This window comes from Hemitrygon akajei, chromosome 6, assembly GCF_048418815.1.
Source record: "Hemitrygon akajei chromosome 6, sHemAka1.3, whole genome shotgun sequence".
Classification (NCBI taxonomy): domain Eukaryota; kingdom Metazoa; phylum Chordata; class Chondrichthyes; order Myliobatiformes; family Dasyatidae; genus Hemitrygon; species Hemitrygon akajei.
Window position 1 is genome coordinate 11,949,230 of NC_133129.1, and position 24,777 is coordinate 11,974,006.

The window sequence follows — 24,777 nt, forward strand, 5'->3', positions numbered from 1 at the left end:
CTTAACCACAGAGTCAACTTGCGCAGCTGCTTTGAGTGTCCTATGGACTCGGACCCCAAGATCCCTCTGATCCTCCACGCTGCCAAAGGTCTTACAATTAATACTATATTCTGCCATCATATTTGACCTACCAAAATGAACCACTTCACACTTACTTGGGTTGAACTCCATCTGCCACTTCTCAGCCCAGTTTTGCATCCTAGCAATGTCCCTCTGTAACCTCTGACACCCCTCCACACTATCCAGAGCACTTCTAACCTTTGTGTCATTAGCAAATTTACTAACCCATCCCCTCACTTCCTCAACCAGGTATTTTATAAAAATCACAAAGAGTAGGGGGTCCCAGAACAAATTCCTAAGGCACTCCACTGGTCACCAACCTCCATGCAGAATATGACCCGTCTACAACCACTCTTTGTCTTCTGTGGGCAAGCCAGTTCTGGATCCACAAAGCAATGTCCCCTTGGATCCCATGCCTCCTTACTTTCTCAATAAGCCTTACATGGGTTACCTTGCCAAATGCCTTGCTGAAATCCATATACGCTACATCTACTGCTCTAGCTTCATCAATGTGTTTAGTCATATACTCAAAAAATTCAATCAGGCTTGTAAGGCATGACCTGCCTTTCACAAAGCCATGCCGACTATTCCTCATCATATTATGCCTCTCCAAATGTTCATAAATCCTGCCTCTCAGGATCTTCTCCAGGAATCTTTGAACCCCCTCTGCAAAGTCAAGGACATCTTCAAGAGGTGGTACCTCAAGAAGGCGTCATCCATCAAGTGTTCTGCTAGATATTTTGTTTATGTAGTGAAAATCTCACCATCCACTCGGGCATCATGCTTCAGATTCCAACCACCCTCCGGACGTAAAAGTTCTCCTCTAAACCTTACCCTTTACAGCTTAAAATACTCTCCTGCTGTCAGGGAACAGTTTCTGCCATCTACCCTCTTGGAAATGTTATGACAGATGTTGAACAGCTTGTTCAAAAGGGAAGAAGTTCAGGCTGGGAAATATGGAGTTGCACTGTCAATTTCTACAGATGTACACACCTGCACACACTCAAGGACACAGGCGTTTTTATTACACATGTTGTGCCTCTTTTGGTGAGGGACACATGCACATACTCATGTTCTCTCTCTCTCCTACACACACACACACACATTTTTTCTCTCTCTCAGACATAAACTAAATCACTCTCCATCTATCTTTCTGCCACACAGAGACACAGTGTCTCACACAAACATACACAAACGCTCGCATTCTCTCTCTGTCTCACTCAGAATCAGAATCAGGTTTCAACCAATGACATTTATCACAAATTTTCTTGTTTTGTAGCAGCACTACATTGCAATACATAAAGAAACTATAAATTACAATAAGAAATATCCACAAAAATTAAACTCAATAAGCAGTGCAATCCACTGAGGTTGTGTGGGGCTACAATCAGAGGTCAAGGGTTCCAGGTGAAAGGTGAGAAGTGCAAGGGGTACTGAACTTCTGGCTGAGGGGGAACTTCTTCACTCAGAGGGTCGAGAGAGTGTGGAATGAGCTGCCAGTACAAGTGGTGCATGCCAGCTCGATCTGAACATTTAAGAGAATTTTGGATCGGTACATGGATGGTGGGGGTATGGAGGGCTGTGGTCTTGCTGCAGGTTGACGGGAGTAGGCAGTTTAAATAGTTTCAGCATAGACCAGATGGGCCAAAGGGCCTGTTTCTGTGTTGTACTTCTCTACGATTCTAAAAAGAGAGCAAAAATAGTGAGTCAGTGTTCATAGGTTGGCTTATTGTCCATTCAAAAATCTGATGGCGGAGCAGAAGGTTCATCAGGCTCCTGTATCTTCCCCCTGATGGTAACAATGAGAAGACACAGAAATTCTCTCTCACACATTCAATGACAGATAGTTTCTTACGTATCGACAGGCACATACAGTACAGTTCCTCTTGCTTACACACAAATACTCAATTTCTTATATACTTGCTGTTCCTCTGTCACTCTCTCTCACACAAGCACTCCCCATTTATGTAAGGACATTGCATTGGGAGGCAAAATGCCTTTAATGCCAATTGGCTGCTATTTAATATTTAGAGAAAATGAATTAACAACTACATTAAACTAGCAAATGAAAGCATTTCACGTGCGTGGCGCGGTTCCGTTTGCTAATGATATTTGCACTGTGCGGTTTCACAGGAAGGATCCCAAGGCCAACATGGAAATCTCTCCCATCTGGGAGGGAGAAGTAGCTGATGGAAGTGGATTTAGAGAGGGAAACTGGACAGCGTTACACAAGAGTAGAAATAAACACACAGAGTGAATGCAAGATATATTTACAACTATTAAGTCAGAACCAGGAGGTTACAGCAATCAGGAAAGATTACACCGCCTAGAGCTGTCTTCCCTGGAGAGCACTACATCAGGGGGTGATCTGATCAGAGTATTACACATCATGAAAGGGGCTAACAGTGCAAATGTTATGGAAACAGTACTGCACCATTCACTTGAAATGCTTTTGTTTGCTTGTTTAACTCTTATGTATTTTCTATCTATTGATTGATTGGCTGAGAATAAGGCCCAGCAATCTCTCGATTTAATCATTGCCTAATCTCAGGACAATTTACAATGACCAACCAACCTACTAACCCATACGCCTTTGGAATGTGGAAGGAAAGCAAGCCATGCGATTAAAAACCCGCACAGTCACGGGGAGAAGGGACATAGAAATACGTTATGGGCAGCGGCGGTATTAAACTTGGGTTGGTGCTGTGATAATGTCACATTAACCCCTAGGCTACCTTGATGCTCCTGGCAGAAAAATGACGCTTCTATGTAAGGGGAGCCAATTAAAAGGCGCGAGTGAAGAATGGTCAGAAATACAGGTGGCAGGAAATTCAGGAGAGTCCCCAGACTGCATCTCCGATGCAATAATTGGCAGCATACACATGCTAAAGCTATAAAAACTGAGGGAGAAGGAAGTGGGTGAGATGTTAACATAGAATGGTACAATACAGAAAAAGGCCCTTCGGCCCACGATATCAGGGCTGAACAGAATGCCAAATTAAACTTAATCTTTTCTCCTGTCCATGGTCCCGATCCCTCCATTCTCTGTATAATCATGTGTCAATCTAACAGCCTCTTCATATTCAGATTCAGATTTATCTTTCACTTATATTTTTCCCCAGTGCAGAAATCATTAAAACAAGGGGGCATAACTTTATGGTGTTTGGAAGAGAGTATGTATATGGGGCGATGTCATCGGCAGGTATTCTACGCACAGAGTGGCAGGTACCAGGAGAAAAGCAGGCCCTTTTCCCACCCACTCAACTCTGCACACACACAGACAGGCCTGCAGCCACAGGATAGCTGTTTCTTGGCTTCCAGTCCTTGGCTCCGGACTCTCAGATATTGGGCCTACAACCTCCAGCCCCTGGCCCGGACCCACTAGCCCTACATCTGCCCATCTGTGTTTGTGCTCTCTGGCTGAACTCATTGACTAACTCACCACATTATCTTGTTCATAGATTATCTCCATGTTCACTCTGGGGTTACTTTATCGAATATACCCCCTTCCCTTCCCCCCTACAGTTTAAAGACCTCCTTTGTCTCCTTCCCTGTTCAGCCTGAAATGTTGACTCGGTTCAAAGTTCAAAGTAAATTTATTATCAAAGTACATATATGTCACCATGTATATCCCTGAGATTCATTTCCTTGCAGGCATTCACAGTGGAATAGTAGAATCACTGAAAAACTACACACAAAGATTGACAAACAACCAACATGCAAAAAAAGATGATCTCTGCAAATACAAAAATGGCAGCACGTTAACACAACACTTTACAGCGAAGTGACCCAGGTTCAATTCCCAGTGCTGTCTGGAAGGGTTTGTATGTTTGCCCCTTGACCACGTGGGTTTCCTCTGGGCGCCCTGGTTTCCTCCCACATTCCACAGACTGGCAGGTTAGTAGGTTAATTGGTCACATGGGAGTAACTGGATGGTGCAGGCTTGTTGGGCCGGAAGGGCCTGTTACCATGCTGTATCTCTAAATAATAAAAAATAATTTAAAAAGAGAAGTAATAATGTTAATTAGTAAATAATACTGAGAACATGAGTTGTAGGGTCTTTGCAAGTGAACCTTTGCAAGTTGTGGAATCAGTTCAGTGTCGAGGTGAGTGAACTTATCCGTGCTGTTGGTTGATGGGTAATTGATTTCCCTTCTCACAGATGTGGCCTGATCTGCTGAGCGTTTCCCCCGTTTTCTGTTCAGCATTAAATGTGCTCTTTGTTATAGAAACAACCATAAAAAGGGCAAGTTGTCCATCTAACGGGCCTTTCAGCTTCATGGCAGCTGCAGGATAGAAGGTGACTGAAGTTGGGGTGTAAATACACAATCTGCCCCTCTTGATTAGTCTACAGTCCCATCAGGAGCAAAGCAACCGGAGGGGGAAAAAATAATCTCTTCCTATAGTGCATACCACTCTCACCACGTCTCGTCCTGAATTATGTCTATGCTGCATCCTGAGCAAGTTATATTCCAGGAGGATTTCTTGTGGATGTAAAGGCAGCAGGAGAAGTAAGAGGCCTCATGTCCCACTGGGAGTGAGAGTCAAGAAATGGTGAAAGGAATTCCAGGCGGTAGTAATTACATCTGTCTGATGCCACACACAGACATAGACACACACACATGCACACACAGAAATACGCACTCACAAATACACACACACATACACTTTTGCACACACATACAATTACACTGACACGTATACTCATGCAGACACACACATAATACTGACACACACTCACGTTCATTGATGCAGTTAAATGTACATGCATTTTGGATTATTTAATTTGTTACAGTTTATGGTAATGTTTAAAATCTTGTTCTGTACTGCAGCCACAAAACAAAAATATGACACAACCTATGTCATTGATAATAAACCTGATTCTGATTCTGAACACACTCACACACGTGCCTACATGTGTATATTAATAAACACATATTCACACAAAGGTACATGTGCTCAAATATAGTCTTGCAGACACATAATCACACACACACACACTCATGCTTGCTATCATAAATGTCACAGATATATATACACACAGATACAGACTCACACAAAGATACACAGATTAGCAGAATACTGTAATATATTTTCAGAAGATCAGCTTTATTTGTCACATGTACATCGAAACATTGAAAAACATATAGTGAGATGTGTCACTTGCATGAATGACCAACACAGTCCGAGGATGTGCTGGGGCAGCCTACAAGTGTCACCACGCATCTAGTGCCAATGTAGTCTGCTCTCAACTCACTAGCCCTAACCTATATGTCTTTCGAAAGACTTCTGCCTTCTCCCTGTAACCTTTGACACCCTTACTAATTAAGAGCCTATCAAACTCAGCTTTAAATATACCAAATAGCTTTGCTTCCACAGCTGTCTGTGGCAATGAATAACACAGATTCAACAAACTCTGGCTGGACAAATCCCTCCTCATCTCTGTTCCAAATGGACATCCTTCTACTCTAAGGCTGTGTCCTCCGGTCCTCAACTACCCCACTATAGGAAACATCCTCTCCACACCACTCTTTTTTTGCTTTCAATATTGGGTATGTTTTAACGAGATAAGGTTTTTGTAATGTACTGAACAACATTTATTCTTTGATCAGTGGCACAGCCCTGGTCAGTAGAAGCTTGCTGTGTCAAGGATCAAATTTATGCACCATATATATTTTATCTACTAGGAATTTGCTGTGGCGTATTGGGGCAGCATGCAACAAAAAATCAACAGCATTCAACAATTATAAAAATGAGGAATTATGTATATACAATCAGTGACTTAGATTCACCTGTACACCTGCTCGAATACAAAGATCTATTCAGCCAATCATGTGGTAGCAACTCAATACATAAAAGCATGCAGACATGGAAAAGAGGTTCAGTTGTTGTTCAGATCAAACATCAGAATGGGGAAGAAATGTGATCTAAGTGACTTTGGCCATGAAAAGATTGTTGGTGCCAGATGGGGCAGTTTGAGTATCTCAGAAACTGCTGATCTCCTGGGATTTACACACACAACAGTCTCTAGAGTTTACAGAGAAACAAAGACACATCTAGTGAGTGACAGTTCTGTGGGCGAAAATGCCTTGTTAACGAGCGTGGTCAGAAGAGAATAGCCAGACTGGTTCAAAATGCCAGGAAGGCGACAGTAATTCAAATAACCACACGTTACAACAGTGGTGTGCAGAAGAGTATCTCTGATCACACAAGATGTTGAACCTTGAAATGTCTGGGCGACAGAGAAGAAGTTCATGGGCATACTCTCTGTGGTCACTGTTAAGTACAGGCAGTACTGAGTGGGAAAATAATCTAGAGGTTAAAGTACAGGTTGGAATATTATGTGCATAAATGCCAGCATGTATTTACAATGTCAACAGCATTATAAAAAGAGTTTTAGTGTTTACAGTGCAGTGCAGTGACTGAGCTAATAGATAGAGGAGGGGGTGGGGGTAAGTGGAATGCTTGATCAGATTAGAAGAAACATTTAAGATGGTGTGAAGTTTTTGTTTTAAAAAAAGCAAAAACATAAACTATGCTGCATTTTGGACAACAGAACAATAAGCACATCCTTTCAAGGTGCGTTTAGGGTTGGGAGGTGCCCCAGTAATATAGGACACTCTATTTTCAATGTATACTGCCTGGCTGCTGACCCAGGAAGCAGGCTGAGGAACACTGGAGTCTGCTGTCAGTGTGTAGTGGTAAAGCTCCTACAAATTGTGATGGTCTCAGGAACGAATGAATCATAATGACGAGTGCCCGAAGCTGCAGTCTACAGAAACAGATATCATTTCGGCTTTTTAAACAGTGTCTATGAAATCTTCCTCAGGCGGTTATAAATCTTTACATTAAGCACAGATGCAGCAAACAGTTACACTTGAACTTGTGGTCTTGTTGCGTGCATGCCTGTGCTTTGTGAATGAGTGTGTGTATGTGTATGTGTGAGAGCGAGAGAGAGAGAGAGAGAGTGTGTGTGTGTGTGTGTGTCTGGGCGTGAGTGTGTGTGTCTGTGTATGTGTGTGTGTACGTGTGTGTGTGTGAGTGTGTGTGTGTATTTGAGTGTGTGAGTGTGTGTATGTGTATTTGAGTGAGTGTGTGTGTGTATTTGAGTGTGTGTGTGTGTATTTGAGTGAGTGTGTGTGTGTGGTCTTCTCTGCTGAGACACATGGTTTATACAACACAGCAACATCTCAAAAACCCCCAGTCCGATAAAAGGTCAGCAAGCCTGAACTGTTCATTCTGTTCCTTCTCTTCGCCGATTAGCTTGGTGAGTGTTTCCATCATTTTTTAGCTCAAATTTCTAACTGTTTTTGGGGAAATTATGTCATCAGGCCCAGAGGAGACTGGATACCCCCTCCTTACAATGTCTTCTGAGGATAATATGTTTTACATCCATATCACGACTAAAGGATCTGGAATCAAATGGTTCGATGGAATTAAGGTATGATGTAAGTGATGGACTTCGGGGGCAACACAGCATTGTGCTTCTGCCATCTTCTTGCTCAGAGTCGGAGTGTTCTGCTGTCCTATTGGCTTTCATGGGACTGTGGGAATGCGGTTCACTCAGAGAAAACAAAACCCAAGTTCACAAGCTCCTCCAAGAACATTTCAGCAAGAGCTTGTCAGCGTGTTTTGCCGTCTTTGCATGTTTGAGTTGAATTTTGACTGAAATTTGAAAAGGAAAACTCTCCTGCACATTTGTCAGCCATTAGTAATCTGTATTAATCTTGTGTGTGAAATATTTTATAGTTGGCCTGTGCCTGGGAGGTCAAAGGCGACTTTAATTTTTTTTTGCCTGTCCCAGCAGAAGGAGTGAGAGTTTATCATCATTGTTCATATTTTTTTGAGTCATAGAGTGATATGGAAGTAGGCACTTGAGCACATTGATATTTGCAAATCTTCACCAACCTATTTACACTCAATCTACATTGATCCATTTCTTTAGTTCACCACCGTCGAGGGCATCTTTAGGAGGCAATCCCTGAAGAAGATGGCATCCATTACTAAAGACCCTCACCACCAGAATATGCCCTCGTCTCATTACTACCGTCAGAGAGAGGCACAGGAACTTGAAGACCCACAATAAACCATTCAGGAACAGCTCTTTCCCTTCCACCATCAGATTTCTGAATGGTCAATGAATTCAACAACACTACCTCCTTCCTTCTTTTTCTGCACTATTTATTTTTATAATTTATAGTTTTTTTTGTACTGCTGCTGCAAAACTAATCTCATTGCAGTCTGTAAGGAGTTTGTATGATCTTTCCGTGACTGCATAGGTTTCCTCCAGATATTCTGGTTTTCGCTCGCATCCCAAAGATGCATGGGTTAGTAGGTTAATTGTTCACATGGGTGTGATTGGGCAGCACAGGCTCATTGGGCCAGAAGGGCCTGCTACTGCGCTATACCACTAAAAAAAAACAAACAAACCATCCACTATTCACTTACACTGGAGGACTATGGCCGATGACCTTACCTGCCAGCATGTCTTTGGAATGTGGGAAGAACTGCAGCAACCAGGGGACACCCAACCAGTCACAGGGAAGCAGAAAGTTGTCAGCCCAGCCCAAACTGGACTCCCTCCACTGACCCCATCCACACCTCCTGCTGCCTCAAACCGGACTCCCTCCACTGACCCCATCCACACCTCCTGCTGCCTCAAACCGGACTCCCTCCACTGACCCCATCCACACCTCCTGCTGCCTCAGACCGGACTCCCTCCACTGACCCCATCCACACCTCCTGCCTCAAACCGGACTCCCTCCACTGACCCCATCCACACCTCCTGCTTCAGACCGGACTTCCTCCACTGACCCCATCCACACCTCCTGCTTCAGACCGGACTCCCTCCACTGACCCCATCCACACCTCCTGCTTCAGACCGGACTCCCTCCACTGACCCTATCCACACCTCCTGCCTCAAACCGGACTCCCTCCACTGACCCCATTCACACCTCCTGCTGCCTCAAACCGGACTCCCTCCACTGACCCCATCCACACCTCCTGCTTCAAACCGGACTCCCTCCACTGACCCCATCCACACCTCCTGCCTCAAACCGGACTCCCTCCACTGACCCCATCCACACCTCCTGCTTCAGACCGGACTCCCTCCACTGACCCCATCCACACCTCCTGCTTCAAACCAGACTCCCTCCACTGACCCCATCCACACCTCCTGCCTCAAACCGGACTCCCTCCACTGACCCCATCCACACCTCCTGCTTCAGACCGGACTCCCTCCACTGACCCCATCCACACCTCCTGCTGCCTCAGACCGGACTCCCTCCACCGACCCCATCCACTCCTCCTGCTTCAGACCGGACTCCCTCCACTGACCCCATCCACACCTCCTGCCTCAAACCGGACTCCCTCCACTGACCCCATCCACACCTCCTGCTTCAGACCGGACTCCCTCCACTGACCCCATCCACACCTCCTGCTGCCTCAGACCGGACTCCCTCCACTGACCCCATCCACTCCTCCTGCTACCTCAAACCGGACTCCCTCCACTGACCCCATCCACACCTCCTGCCTCAAACCGGACTCCCTCCACTGACCCCATCCACACCTCCTGCTTCAGACCGGACTCCCTCCACTGACCCCATCCACACCTCCTGCTTCAGACCGGACTCCCTCCACTGACCCCATCCACACCTCCTGCTGCCTCAGACCGGACTTCCTCCACTGACCCCATCCACACCTCCTGCCTCAAACCGGACTCCCTCCACTGACCCCATCCACAACTCCTGCTTCAGACTGGACTCCCTCCACTGACCCCATCCACACCTCCTGCTTCAGACCGGACTCCCTCCACTGACCCCATCCACACCTCCTGCCTCAGACCGGACTCCCTCCACTGACCCCATCCACTCCTCCTGCTACCTCAAACCGGACTCCCTCCACTGACCCATCCACACCTCCTGCTTCAGACCGGACTCCCTCCACTGACCCCATCCACACCTCCTGCTTCAGACCTGACTCCCTCCACTGACCCCATCCACACCTCCTGCTTCAGACCGGACTCCCTCCACTGACCCATCCACACCTCCTGCTTCAGACCTGACTCCCTCCACTGACCCCATCCACACCTCCTGCTTCAGACCGGACTCCCTCCACTGACCCCATCCACACCTCCTGCTTCAGACCTGACTCCCTCCACTGACCCCATCCACACCTCCTGCTTCAGACCTGACTCCCTCCACTGACCCCATCCACACCTCCTGCTGCCTCAGGAAAGCAGCCAACATACTCAAAGCCCCTTCCCACCCCAATCATTCTCCCTTTTTACTCCTCCTTTTGTGCAGAAGATACAAAAACCTGAAACATGTTCCATCAGGCTTAAGGACAGCTTCTACCCTGCTGTTAGCAGACTCTTGAACAGCCCTCTTTTGTACTTAAATATATTGTGCATTCTGTTTTCTTTTTGCTCCCGCTGATATCAACTTAGTTTTGCTTCGATTATGAGCCTAGACCCATCAATGTGCCTATTTTCCAATGGTCCAATATGCTACCAATGGCCCAGAATACAGCTCAATATTACCTCCTTAAGTGCCATTATTATCACCATCATTATGTACCGTGTCATATGACGTGGGGCGATCATGGTCCCATGACCATGGTTGCTTTTGGCAATTTTTTTCTACAGAAGTGGTTTGCCGTTGCTTTCTTCTGAGAGGCGTCTTTCCAAGATGGGTGACCCCAGCCATTATCAATACTCTTCAGAGATTGTCTGCCTGGTGTCGGTGGTCACATAACCAGGACTTGCGATCTGCACCGGCTACTCATACGACCGTCCACCACCTACTCCCATGGCTTCACATGACTCCAATTGGGAGGCTAAGCAGTTGCTACCCCTTCCCCAAGGGTGACCTTCAGGCTAACAGAGGGAAGGAGCACCTTACGCCTCCTTTGGTAGACACGTATCTCCACCCTGTCACCCAGTTATACACCATGTATTTTATTTTTCTACTTGCTTTGCGCTTTTTACACAGTGAGTGGGGGGTGCCTGGAATATGCTGTGTGGGGGTGATGGTAGAGACAGATGCATTAGAGACTTTTAAGAGATGTTTAGATCAGCACATGAATGTGAGGGAAATGGAAGGATATGGACATTATGTCGGCAAGAAGGATAAGTTCAGTTGGACATTTCATTACTAATTTAATTGGCTTGGCACAACGTTGTGGGCTGGAGGGCCTGTTTGTGTGCTGTACTGTTCTGTGTTCTATGAGTAGGCCATTTGGCCCCTCAAGCCTGCCACACCATACAATATGATACAGCTGATCTATCTGGCCTCAACTCCCCTTCAATTTAATTTATTTTATTAAGTGATACAGTGTGAAACAGGCCCTCCTGGCCCAATGAGCTGCATCACCCAGCAACCCAGCTATTTAACACTCGCCTAATCACAGGCAATTTATAGTGACCAATTAATCTGCCAACCGGTATGCCTCTGGACTTTGGCAAGAAATTGGATCACCTGGAGGAAACCCATGCACTCACGGGAAGGACGTGCAAATTTCTTACGGAGTACACCAGAACTGAACTGCGGACTCCAATGTCTCAGGCTGTAATAGTGCCATGCTGTTACGTGACCATGGCGCCTGTGCTGGTTTCTCAGAGATTATCTCTCTCCACCTTAAACATATTTTAACAGAACAAAGAACAAAGACATTTACAGCACGTTACTGGCCCTTCGGTCCATAACGTTGTGCTGACCATGTAAACCTACTCTAGAAACTGCCTTGAGTTTCCCTTCTGCATGGGCCTTTATTTTTCTAAGCTCCATGTACCTAAAAGAGTCTCTTAAAAGACCCTATTGTATCCGCCTCTACCACCTTCGCTGGTAGTGCATTCCACACACCCTCCACTCTCTGTGTGAAAAACTCACAAGGCTAAAAAGATGTAGAAATCTTTTCAGTCTTACTATGGGCGCCATGTTTAGCAGTTTAGTGGTGAGCTTAATGCTGGTACATCAGAGTTTAGAGAGAAATCCCAGCATCCACGGTAAGAAGTTCCTACGTCCTCCCTATGGAATGTATGGGTTTCCTCCGGGTGCTTCAGTTTCCTCCCACTGTTCATTGATAGGGTAATTGGTCATTGTAAATTGTCCCGTGATAAGGTTAGGGTTAAATAGGGGTTTGCTGGTGGCTTGGCTTGAAAGGCCGAAGGGCTTGTTCCGTGCTGTATCTCTAAGTAATAAATAAAGAAGCCAGTGTGTGCAAAAATTCGGAGTGGAGCAGCAGAGGAGGTTTTCTTTGGAGTTCGAAAGCTCATTGTTGAATGTGACAAGGAGGGATTAACCATATCGCAAGGAGCAAAGTTCAAAGTAACTTTATTATTAACATACAGACATGTCACATTTAGAACCCTGAAATTAATTTTCTTGCAGGCATTCACAGTAACACACCTGTCAGAGCCACTGAACCCTGACCATCACTGACAGTTATTATTCCGGATAATGAATGGAACTCGAGGTAGGTGGTATGTGGTGTGCGTGGAAGGTATCCATGTATCTTGGCTAGAGTTAGGACAACAAAGAGGAACGTTAATTATCATGCCATAAAGAGCTCTTGAACCTTTCCAGATAAACCCACAATTATTAAAGAACCAAGCACTGCAGCAAAGAAAATTAAGTAACATGCTGAGACTTGGGGGGTAAAAGAACCTGAAACATTTACGTTGGGAGCAAACTGCCCCAGTGCTTAAAGTCCTGCAGAGAAACGCACAGCATGTTAGACTTGTTTTAGCAACTGACCGTGTTAAACAGTCCGGCAAGAGTTTGGCAGCTCAGAAGGTTTACATGTTGAACTATTCTTGGATGCAGCATCAGCCTTGCGTATTGGCAATAAATCATGGCTAAACCATTTTAGCAATATTTCACCCAGATTGCTTGAAGAATGACACAAGTGGTCAGAAACAGATTTAGAATTGGATTTATTATCACTGGTTTAAATAATGTAAAATTAGCTGTTTTTTTGCAGCAGTAGTACAGTTCTGCAAGGACATAAAATAACTATGCGAGTCCTGAGGTTGATATCGAAGATCGGAGCCCGAATTTTATCAGAGGTCTAGAATTCGAGGCCTAATGGGTGAGCCCCGACTCTGCGAGTCTGCTGGGGAAGTCAACGGCCCAATGTTTGCAAGTTTGAGTCCACTGGAGGCAAAAGACACCCTGTCCTGATGTGGTCGACTGTGTGAGAGAGTGAGTGAGAGAGAATCAGAGTGAGAGAGAGATTGAGAGTGAGAGAGAGAGAGAAAGAGAGAGAGAGTGAGAGAGAAAGAAAGAGGTCTGAGAGAGGTCCTGTGTAGGTCTGGTCTAATGTAGTTTTCTGTTGTTTCAGGTAGCACCAGGGTCCTGGAGGAACATTGTTTTGTTTTTACTGTGTACTGTACCAGCAGTTATGGTTGAAAAGACAATAAAAGTGACTTGATGAGAGAGAGGGAGGGAGAGATAGATAGATAGATAGATAGATAGATAGATACTTTATTCATCCCCATGGGGAAATTCAACTTTTTTTCCAATGTCCCATACACTTGTTGTAGCAAAACTAATTACATACAATACTTAACTCAGTAAAAAATATGATATGCATCTAAATCACTATCTCAAAAAGCATTAATAATAGCTTTTAAAAAGTTCTTAAGTCCTGGCGGTAGAATTGTAAAGCCTAATGGCATTGGGGAGTATTGACCTCTTCATCCTGAGGGCAGAGGGAGAGAGGGAGAGAGAATGGAATGGGACCACAACTCACGAAGTTCACCACACAACCAAACAGCAGTGAGATTTCCTCCCTAGTTCACAATTAGTATTCCATAATGGCCACTAATTAGCTGATTGGTAAATTTACAAAGGCCAAGCGCTCAGAGGACACACCACAATCAACAGTGCACTGACAACGTGACGAAAAGTTTGCAAGTAAATTGCCAAAATCAGAAAATAACTTGTTTTGTTGCTTGTTGTGTTTGGTGTTGTTCTGCCAAACATGGCGGACATGGGTTCAGAGAAGGAATGGTTTCTGAATCATTAAGTGTGGATTCCTGTATCTCCTCCCCGAAGGTAATAACGAGAAGAGAGCATGTCCTGTTGGAGTGCAATTTAATTATGGATACTGCCATCCTGAGGCAGTACCAATTGAAGATGTCCTCGATGGGGAGGTGGAGTTGTGTCCAGGATGGAAGTAGCTGAGTCTCCAATCATCTGCAGTCTCTTGCGATCCTGTGCATTGGAGCCTTCATACCAGGCTGTGAAGCAACCAGTCCAAGTGCTCTCTACCATACATCAACCCTGCTGCCAAAAGCAGACTCCAGGCTTGCGGACACTGCTGTTACTCGGAGAAACACATTTGTGAAGACAAGACCCACCCAGCCGGTCCATTCAGTCCATGATCAGAGGCCAGTGTGATGGGGCACTAGGCTCCAACTATCAGCCAGGCTCCACTGTGCATGGAGTCATAGAACTGCACAGCCTATTTGGCCCCTCTACTGTATACTATCCCCTTTTCCCTTCCATGTCTTGGAGATTCAGGTACTTGCCTTGACCCTTCTTCAATGTTGAAGGAGTATCTGCCTCCAACACCTCCTCAGGCAGAGCATTCTAGACTGCATTCACCCCCTGTTACTGGGTGCATGCTGTTGGCTATCTCTGGATACTAATTCCTGGCCAGGGAATGTTAGATCAGAACCCAGTCTGGACGAGGCTATTTCGGCAGCTCTCCTGACTCTATTATTGCAGTTGAGTACTGAGGGAGGCGACACTGCCAGCAGTTCCTCCTCTCAGGTACAGCATCAGGATTTCTTGGAGGGCAAAGTATTAACTTCCTGCACAATGTCGAGGCTCCACCCAATACCTGTCGCTGAACCAATATTAATAACAGATGCTCCCATCCCTTACGGGATCTTGGAGGGTTCAGCCTGGAGGTGGTACTAATGACATTTCTCTCAGTGGGTGCAGAGTGTTGGAATGCACTATGTAATAGAGCCATAGGGTTGTACCACACAGAAACAGGCCCTTCGGCCCATCATGTACATGTTATTCGCAGTACTTATTGACACTATCCCATTTACAGGCATTAGGTCCATAGCCTTCATGGCTTTGTGTTCCTTTACATGCAGGCTAATTTTCTTACAATCTAGAAGTTAACAGTCTCAGTTCATTGTCCTGAGAAGCAGCACGGTAGCATAATGGTTAGCACAATGCTTTACAGTACAGGCGTCCTGGGCTCATTGCCCACCGCTACCTGTGAGGAGGTTGTACTTTTTTCCCATGACCGCGTGGATTTCTTCCAGGTGCTCCGGTTTCCTCCCGATGTCAAGGACGTACCTGTTTGTAGGTTAATTATCATTGTAAATTGTCCTGTGATTAGGCTCAGATTAAATCGGGGGTTCACTGGGTGGCGTGGCTTGAAGGGCCAAAAGGACTTATTCTGTGTTGTATTTCAATAAGTAAGTAAGTAAATAAATAAATGGACAATGGAGCAACTTGCTCAGTTTTCATTGGTTTTCTGTCAGGAAGACTCAACGGGAGGGGAGCAACTGATAAACACAACAGATTCTGCAAATGCTGGCAATCCAAAATAACACACACAAAATGTTGGAGGAACACTGACTGTTTATTCACTTCCATAGGTGGTGTCTGGCCTGCTGAGTTCCTCCAGCATTTAGCGTGTGTTACATGGGAGCGACTGGTCTTGTGGGATCTTGCTCTGCCACATTTGGTCAATTATGCTTTCTTTCAATTTGTTCACCGCCTCACTTATAAACATTGAAATCCCAGTAGATTTTCACCGCTGTCCATTGGTGAGTGAGAGTAATGTAGCCACCTCAGAAAGCAACCATGATCCAGGAGGAGACAGTGTTCTCTTCTCTCCTCTCCCGTCAGGCAGAAGATGCAAAAGTCTGTAAACACGTTCCACCAGGCTCAAGGACTGTTATCAGACTATTAAAATAATAAAAAGTTGGACTTTTGACCTCACAATCTACCTCATGATGATCTTGCAACTTATCGTTTACCTGCACTGCACTTTCTCTGTAGCTGTTACTCTCAATCATGTAATGATCTTATCTGCATGCCCGACAAGCTTTTCACGGTATATTGGTCCATGTGATTATGATAAACCAACTCTAATTCTCCACACAAATTCTCTGTCTCTGTCTCACACACACACACACACACACACACACACACACACACACACACACACACACACACACACACACACACACACACACACACACACACACACACACACACACACACACACACACACACACACACCCCCCCCCCCCCCCCCAACTGATGGTCTGATGAAACATTTAGAGTTAGAGCAGGGGTTTCCAACCTGGGGTCCACAGACCTCTTGGTTAATTGTAGGGGTTCCATGGCATAAAAATGATTAGCAGCCCCTGGTTTAGAGAGATATGGATCAAACGTGGGCAAACAGGACAAGCTTGAAGGGAATCCTGTCGGCTTGGACCAGTTGGGCAAAGGGCCCAGGCTGTGTGACTCTCTGTGAGAGAAAATCTGAAGAAAATCAGGGAGTCATAGGGAGAATGTGCAATCTTCACAAAGACTGCACTTCTGGTCAGGATTTCAACCAGGTCTCGACCTGTGAGGCAGCGGCTCTACCAGTCTTGCCACACTGCTCTCTATACATGGACCACTGAGATCGCACAGCCAACAAACAGAAAACGTGATGGATGACTGTGAGTTCAAAGAGCAAGTGAAGCCAGGTGCTAAATTTATGGAGCCAGCAGTTTTATAGATTATTAACCCTCATGAAATGTGTTCAGTAATGGGATCTTTCAGACACATTTGGCTAATGCATTTCTTTTTGTTTTGAAGATTTTAAGATACACTCCCCACCATCTGTAGATAAAGCTTCCTTGTATACTTGACGATATACGTACTGGAGATCTGTGTTGCAATGATTAAAGGAACATGCACTCAGTGGCCACTTTATTAGATATCTCTTGTATGTTTGTGATCTTCTGCAGCTGTAGACCGTCCACTTCAAGGTTTGACATGTTGTGCATTTAGAGATGCTCTTCTGCACACCACTTTTGTGAACCATGGTTATTTGAGTTACTATTGCCTTCCTGTCAGCTTGATCTAGTCTGGTCATTCTCCTCTGACCTCTCTCATTAACAAGACATTTTCACCACAGACCTGACATGTGCAAAAACCATCCTGACAAGACATGTCTGGATATTTTTTGCATCATTCTCTGGAAAACTGAGAGACTGCTGTGTGTGTAAATCCCAGGAGATCAGCAGTTTCTGAGATACTCAAGCCACCCCATCTGGCACCAACAATCATGCCGTGGTTAAAGACACTTAGATCACATTCCTTCCTCATTCTGATGTTTGGTCCAAACAACCACTGAACCTCTTGACCATGTCTGTGTGCTTTTATGCATTGAGTTGCTGCCTCATGATTGGCTGATTAGATATGTGCATTAATGAGCAGGTGTATAAGTGTACCTAATAAAGTGGCCACTGAGTGTACATGTTTTGTATTTCTGCATCATTACCCACCGATGCAATCATGAAGAAGGCATGCCAACGGCTATTCTCCATTAGAGGTTTGAAGTGATTTGGTATGCCACCAAAGACTAACAAATGTCTATACAAGTACAATGGAGAGCATCCTGACTGTATCAGCAGCTGGTTCGGAGGTTCCAATGTGTAGGGTCGTAGGAGGCTTCACAGAATTGTAGACTCAGCTAGACACATCACGCACACAACCCTCCCCAACACTGAGGACACCTTCAGAAGGCATTAAGGACCTTCACCATCCAGGGTATGCATTGTTCTCATTACTATCATCAGGGAGGAGTTGCAAGAGCCTGAAGAACCACACTCAACATTTTAGGGACAGCCTTTTCTCCTTTGCCATCAGATTTTTGAATGGTCCACAAACTTATAATCACTTCTGCTTTTTGTACTATTTTTTAATATTGTAATATTTTTATTGTAGTTTACAGTACTTCTTGTGTCTTGCACTCTACTGCTGCCACAAAACAACAAATTTTATGATATATGTCAAAGTTCAAAGTATATACATTACTGTGCAAAAATCTCAGGCGTACACACACACACACACCTACAGCTAGGGTGGCTAAGACCTTTCCACTGCACTGTAGTGATTTTATGTATTGAACTGTACTGTTGGTGCAGAAAAAATCAAATTTCATGACACATGTGAGTGATGATAAACCTGATTCTGTTTATGGGTCTCTATTGTGGACTGGAAGTGGGAAGGGGAGCAGGGAGAGGGGAACCTTGATTGAGAAAAGGGGAGGGGAGAGAGGAGGGAGCAGGAAACATCAGAGAGACATTCTGTAATGATCAATAAAGCAATTGTTCGGAATCAAATAACCATGCCTGGTGTCTCAGAGCTGGGTGTGTCTACACCTGCACCACGCCAGACCTCTGGAACTCCTTCTCTGCCACCTGTTCCACACCCGTTCCACGGCACTCCATCCTTGCCAATCCCAACCTCCTTTGCTCCTATTAGATTTACATATATATAGGTGTGTGTGTGTGTGTGCGCACACACACTTGCACGTGCACCTAAGACCTTTGCGTAGTACCCTATTGCATATGCCACCATATACATCACTGAGATTCATTTTCTTGCGGGCATACTCAACAAATAACCAGAACAGAATCAATGAAAGACGGCACCATCTTGGACGTTCAATCAATGTGTAAAAGACAACAAACAGTGCAAGTACAAAAAGAAATAATAATAATAATAATAAATCAATAAGCAGTGATAATAAACCTAATTCTGATTCTAATTCTTCCTTCTTTTCAAACTGACTTAAGGATGGCACTATTATTGGAATTACCAGAATTTATTGTTTACCCCTTTTTGTGCTGAATTAAGGGGACAGTTCAGAATCAACCACATTCATGGGTCTGGAGTCAAATATAGATCATGGCATGTCAATCTTGGCCTCACCATTTATCTTTTCTATAATATTTTATAATTAATAACTAACTTGTACTCTTGCATCCATTGCCATGATAAGTCCAAACACTGGTTGGAGAAACACCTCATATCCCGCCTTGGTAGTAACTTACAGTGAAGTGTGCCATTTGTATCAGTGAGCAACACAGTCTGAAGATGTGTTGGGTGCACATCCAGTGCCACCACAGCATGCCCACAACTCACTAACCCTAACCTGTACACCTTTGGAATGTGGGAGGAAACCGGAGCATCTGCAGGGAACCCATGAGGTCACAGGGCAATGTACAAACTCCTTGCAGGCGGAGGCGGGAACTGAACCCCGATCGGACATCGCTGGTGCTGTACAGCTATGTTACCGTGCTACATGTAAAAGCCAATGCGATATTTGCTTTGATGAAAGAGAACCTGGAGATGAAGAAACATTAAAGGAATGTTTGTGTTGCTGCTTCACAGTTCCAGCAACCTAGGTCCGATCTGACCACAGGCACTGTCCGTGTGGAGTCTGCACGGTCTCCCTGTAACCTGTGGATTTCTTCCAGGCGCTCTGATTTCCTCCCACATCTGAAAGGTGTGAATAGGCCACCGTAAATTTCCCCTAGAGTGTGGGTGAGTCACAATCAAAGGGGTTCTGATGCGAATGTAAGAGAGAGTTACGTATTGAACTCTGAGGAAAGGCATTGATGGGACGATCATGTGCAATGGGCTGAAACGGTCTCCTTCGGTGTTCTGGCTGCTCCAAAGTTGTACGGATTAGGAAGGGTTAGCAAGTTGTTGGTACTGGAAGCATCATGACACTTGCGGGCTGCCCCCAGTACATGCTTGGACTGAGTTGGTTTTTGCACCGGGCCAAATCAGGAAGGTTTGGGTACGGGCTGAATCGAGGTGGTGGAGTTCAGGACTGAGAGCATATTGAAGCGGCAGGGTCTGGGTCTCAGAGTGAGGAATGACCCAAGGCTTGGATGATTTAAGTGCTGGGCCGGATTTAAAAGGTCAAGGTGTTGGGGAAGAGGCCAGGGACGGGCCGGTTCAGCTCACTGCCCTGTGAGGTTTACTCATCTCTGCAATGAACTAAGGCTGTGGTCTGTAACTAACGGCCTCCTGGATCGGCTGCCGTAATGACTGGCTTCGAGGCTGCGGACTCACTTTCCTGAACTTCAGTTGTGAATGGTAACTGCTTACCTCTATTATTTGCATGATTTGCCTTTCTACCTGCATGCTGGGTGTTTAATGTTCTTTTTTGTAATAAGCTCTGTTGTTTTTCTTTATTTTGAGGCTGCATGTAAGGAGATGAACCCTATAAGTTGTATAAAGTATACATACTTTGATAATAAATATACTTTAAACTTTGAACAATAGCTTTTTCCCCCACTGCATTGAGTTCTTGACCTGAACTGAGAAACCCTAATTCTATGTTGGACTGTATTTCCCTGAAGGTGGTCTAATGTTATGTCATTTTTGTTTATTTTGTCATTTAAACTATGTATACCTATTTATAATTTATGTTAATGTAAGTTTATGTAATTTGTATTTGTAATGTACAATGTTACTGCTGCAAGAAGTTCAAGGTGTTTATACACAAGAGATTCTTCAAATGCTGGAAATCTTGAACATGCACAAAGTGCAGGAGGACCTCAGCAGGTCAAACAGCATATATGGACAGGAAATTACAAACTGCTGGAAGAATTCCATGAAATCCTGATGAAAGGTCTTGGCTCAAAACGTCAACTGTACAATACTGCAAAAACCTTAGGCACTTATGTATAGCTAGGGTGCCTAAAACTTTTGTATGAAACTGTAGTAATTTTATGTATTGCACTGTACTGCTGCCACACAAAGAAGTCATGACATATGTGAGCGATGATAAACTTGATTCAGATATGAGTCTCTACTGTGGACTGAGAGTGGGAAGAGGGTAATCATGGTTGGGAAAACGGGAAGGGAGAGGGGTGGGAGCAGGAAGCCCAGAGAGACATTCTGTAATACAGATAGACATACTTTATTGATATCGAGGGAAATTGGGTTTCGTTACAGCTGCACCAACCAAGAATAGTGAAGAAATATAGCAATATAAAACTATAAATAATTAAATAATAAGTTAATCATGCCAAATGAAAATAAGTTCAGGACCAGCCTATTGGCACAGGGTGTCTGACACTCCGAGGGAGGAGTTGTAAAGTTTGATGGCCGCAGGTAGGAATGACTTCCTATGACGCTCAGTGTTACATCTCGGTGGAATGAGACTCTGGCTGAATGTACTCCTGTGCCTAACCAGTACATTATGGAATGGATGGGAGTCATTGTCCAAGATGGTATGCAACTTGGACAGCATCCTCTTTTCAGACACCACCGTCAGAGAGTCCAGTTCCACCCCCACAACATCACTGGCCTTACGAATAAGATTAAATACAAAACACAAAATGCTGGCAGAACTCAGCAGGCCAGACAGCATCTATGGGAGGAGATAATGATGACATTTTGGGCCGAAACATTGTCACTACCTCCTCCCATAGATGCTGTTTGGCCTGCTGAGTTCTGCCAGCATTTTGTGTTTTATATTTATTTCCAACATCTGCAGATTCACTCGTGTTGCCTTACGAATAAGTTTGTTGATTCTGTTGGTGTCTGCTACCCTCAGTCTGCTGCCCCAGCACACAACAGCAAACATGATAGCACTGGCCACCACAGCCTTGTAGAACATCCTCAGCATCGTCCGGCAGATGTTAAAGGACCTCAGTCTCCTCAGGAAATAGAGACGGCTCTGCCCCTTCTTGTAGACAGCCTCAGTGTTCTTTGACCAGTCCAGTTTATCAATAAACCAATAAATGATCAATCCACCAATTGTTTGGAATCAAATGACCTTGCCTGGTGTCTCAGGGCTGGGTGTGTCCAACCCATGCCACCTCCCACCCTGGCACTCCTCTGCCCACACCCCTCCCGCAGTGCTTCACCCTTGTCATTCCCAATAGCCTTTGCTCCTGCCAGATTAACAAACTCGCTCTCCGCTCCATGTCGACAAACACAGTACTGTGCAGGAGTCTTTGACATCCTCGCTATATACATGAGTCTAAAGAGTTTTATACAGTACTGTATATTCCCTCCATAGACACTGCCTGGCTTGCTGAGTTCCTCCAGCATTTTCTGTGTGTTTCTCAAAGGGCTGCAGAGAGTGTCGGACTCAGCTAGATCCATCACAGGTACAGCTCTGCCCACATTGAGGACATCTACAAGACACAATATCTCAGAAAGATGTCCACACTAATAAACTTCAACTTGTGGTAACTCAGATTTCGGATTTTCTTGCTCAGAAAACCAGATGTGGCTTGCAGCCAGGAAAATCACAGCGCTGGCACATCCCACTTACAACCAGAATTAAACAAATGCCTGCGTGACAGTGTCTGAGTGCTTGTGCGTGACTGTGTACTGATGGTTTGTATATAGTTCCCTTCATCCAGACACAGTGAACTACACTGACATAAATGAAGAACACGGAATGGGGTGTAGCAGAGAGCGGTAGAGTGGTGCATGGGTGAGAGAGAAGAAATGGTCAGGGTGTACTTTGTGTGTAGAGAGAAAAAGAGAGAGGGGGTGAGGGAAAAAGAGAAAGAGAGGGGCAGAAAGAGAGAGAGCAAGAGAGGGGGAAAAATTGGGGGAGAGTTGAACAAGGACAAGGGGAATGACTAGGGAAAATAGAGAGAGATAGAGTGATACATACATACACACACACACACACACACACATATATATGTATACAGAGAGAGAGAAAGTGAGAGGAGAGATGAATAGAGGGATAGAGAGAGGAAGGGAGAGAGGGATGGAAAGAGGGTTGGAGGGGAGAGAGAGAGAGAGAGAGAGGGTGAAAGAGAGAGGGAAAGATAGAGAGAGAGAGGGGAGTGAAGGATGTCCGATGGGGTAAGAGACTGGTGGAACAAATTCTATGAACTGTACACATTTGGTATGATCAAACTGTGTACCTTGAATGCAGGCCTCAGCAGTCAGGTAAGCACACAACATGAGTTCATAAGTTACAGAAAACACTGTTTGTAATGTTTTTATCATATGGCCTAGGTTTATAGCATGCACAAATCAGCCTAGATTTAAGGTATTTATATAAAGCCTGGGCTTTAAAATGTTAAGATCTTTTTAAGTGTGTCTAGTTTTAAGACATTTCTTTACAATCTTTAAAGCATGCATAGATCAGCCCAGGTTTCAGGTATTTATATCCAAACCTGGGTTTTAAAATTTTAAGATTTTTTTATGTGAGCCTAGATTAAAAGTATGCTCATGGTCTCTCTTGTCCATTTATTACAGTTTAACTTTGTTCAGCTAATTTGTAAACTGATCCTTTGGTGAGGGAGCACTGATCTGCCAACAGCCTCCAGTATATCGTCAATCAAAATCACCCTTTGGATGCAGTGCTCGCAGCTTGCCAGAGTGTATCTGGAAAACACAGTGTCCAGCTGGCTGGTCAGTGAGGCTGAGGGAACGGGGTGCAGGTTGGGTGGGACACATAAAAAATGTGCCAAGGAGGATGAGATGGACAAGTGTGTCCAGTGCCAGTTGTAAAAGGGTTCCTATTCCCATCATACCTTCCAAGAGCAGGTCAAAGTTCTTCACATATTGAAGCAGCTCTCTATGGGCTCTGTCTGCACTTCTCACTGACTTTGAAAAGCGGCCAACATAGTCAAAGATCCCGCCCACCCCGGTCATTCTTCTTTATCCCCCCTCCACCCCACCACAAGGGAAAAGATGCAAAAGCTTAGGAACATTAACAGCTTCTAACCTACTGTTACATGATTTTTGTATGGACCTCTTGTACCTTAAAGATGGACTCAATCTTACAAACTATTAATAGTGAAATCACTCGAGTGGAGTGTGATATTCTTTTAAGGGGTTATTCCTTTAATGGAGAATGCCTGTGTGTTACTTTGTTCAACATGGAAAGGAGAAGCACAGGCAACCACATTGTCCTCGACAGATTGGGGTCAGGGTCCAGTGGCGTGAGGAATGCAAGACGACTGGGGTCTGTTCTCTGCTGCAGCCAACCTCTGCCTTCTTTGCCGTTGTGACGTGTCATCATCTTCTACCAGCTCTACCGTTGAGCTCTTGGTTGGATCGCTCTTTGTCTGGAACCTCCCCTTGACCCTCCCACCATGGGGTGACCCCACCAGGAGCTAAATGCCAGATAGATGTTGGGATCTCAGGAACTCACAAGGCTCCCCACCACAACAAGCTGACGATCCTCGGAGAAACCTTACGATCTACCTCCTCATAGCCCTTGCACCTTATTGTTTTTTGTACTGAACTTTTACCATAACTGTAACACTTGATTCTACTTGCCCTTGTACTGCCTTGATGTATGGTTGGCTTGCAAAACTAAGTTTTTCAGTACATAGTCATAGAACACTACAGCACAGAAACAGGTCCTTCAGCCTCACTAGTCTGTGCCAAATCATTATTCTGCCTACTCCCATAGACCTGCTCTGGACTATAGCCATCCATGTACCTATTCAAACTTCTTTTCAATGTTGAACTTCAACCTGCATCTTCCACTTACACTGGCAGCTCGTTCCACACTCTCACCACTATCTGAGTGAAGAAATTTGCCCTCATGTTCCCCTTAAACTTTTCACCTTTCACCCTTAACCCATGATCTCTAGTTGCAGTCTCACTTGACCTCAGTGTAAAAAGCCTGCCTGCATTTACCCAATCGACACCCCTCATAATTCTGTAAACCTGTCAAGTC

At 44.9% G+C, this 24,777-nt stretch overlaps 1 protein-coding gene across 4 annotated transcripts in view; it reads right to left on the bottom strand.

Annotated features, from left to right (window-relative positions):
• Positions 1 to 24,777, bottom strand: part of palld (palladin, cytoskeletal associated protein) — a 490,195-nt gene that overhangs the window by 173,009 nt on the left and 292,409 nt on the right. The gene's annotated exons all lie outside the window — the stretch shown is intronic.